The sequence below is a fragment of the Apis dorsata genome, unplaced genomic scaffold (genome assembly GCF_000469605.1).
Source record: "Apis dorsata unplaced genomic scaffold, Apis dorsata 1.3 scaffold_132, whole genome shotgun sequence".
NCBI lineage: Eukaryota > Metazoa > Arthropoda > Insecta > Hymenoptera > Apidae > Apis > Apis dorsata.
This window is the reverse complement of record NW_006263425.1, coordinates 53,115-54,478: the sequence shown is the minus strand read 5'-3', so window position 1 is coordinate 54,478 and position 1,364 is coordinate 53,115.

The following is a 1,364-nucleotide window of genomic DNA, read 5'->3' as shown; positions in this document are numbered from 1 at the left end:
TTTTTTTTTTTTTTTTTTTTTCATTCAACGAAAATTAGATCCGACCCGATTCGTTGCACAAACAATAGCAATAACTCTTATCTAGCAATTGTACAATACGAGGAAAATTCACTAGCGGCTTATGTATATCTGTACATGTGTGGATTGACACACATATATTCGTCATGGATGCGTATCTTCACAGGGATTAATTGTAAATTATTCCATTCTCTCTTCTCGTAGATCCCTGCACATATGTGTATACACGCTTGAAAACGCTTAGAATAGACTCGAATGCCGTATCCGTGTTAAAAGTCGTCGACGAGCTTCGTCAGACTTTCGCATTTTTTTTTTTTTTATTTCTCATTTACGTGTAATTGTGCTCTTTTTTTCTTTTTTTTTCTTTTCTTTTTTTGAGATCTTTTATCGAGTTCGAAACAGAAAAATGAGAAAAAATTTTTTTAAAATATTTATGCCCGTTGTGATTGCAAAAATTAAAATTACATCTGTAATAATATCAATTGATTTAATAAATAGAAAAAAAATTGATAATACTAACAATATGATGATAATATTCAAACAAAATTGTAAATTGTTACGTATTTTCTTGATCTGTAAAACCTTTAATTTTACACGATATAATTAATTCTCAAAACTAAAATTTTATTATCCATTATCGAAATTGAGATTACGCACTTTATATACTGTTCAAGATATTAATAATAAAATCATAATTCAGAATCATTTCAACAATTAAACCAGTCGTAAAAGAAGAAATATACAAACGATAAAAATAACATAATAAAAAGATCAACTCCATCAAGCCGTTTAAAACCTCAAAACGTCAAAGCGCGAAGTACACTAGAACTAATCTTCTAATTATTAAATTGATGAAAAATAAATGGCTGAATAAATTATATCGTAAAGATAATTACCTTTACTATTTTTAACATCGATTATTTTTTAATCATAAGAGAGAAACTTTGTAAAATGTTACTTACGATAAAAATTTTTTTATATTTCTCTCCTTCCTCTTCGTTTCTGTTCTCAATCAAGAACGATGAATAATTTTTCCATTTTTTTTTTTTTTAAATTAACCATTCCAAATTTCCCAACGATCTAAAATCTCGAACAATATATCAAGTCGATCGTTCCAAAATTTCACGTTTCAAAAGATCATAATTATAAATAAATAAAACAAGAAAACAAAATGGATTCCATTGCAAGCTCGCGCCATTCGTCTTCTTTCGTGAGGCGAACAAAATGAATAAAAACCAATAAGGCGAAATATCTTGTTGCAGGATCATCCATTCACGCATGTCCCGTCCCCTCGCTATCAAAACATCCCCTCTCCCCCCATACGTATACGCGTTCCGATATCGTGG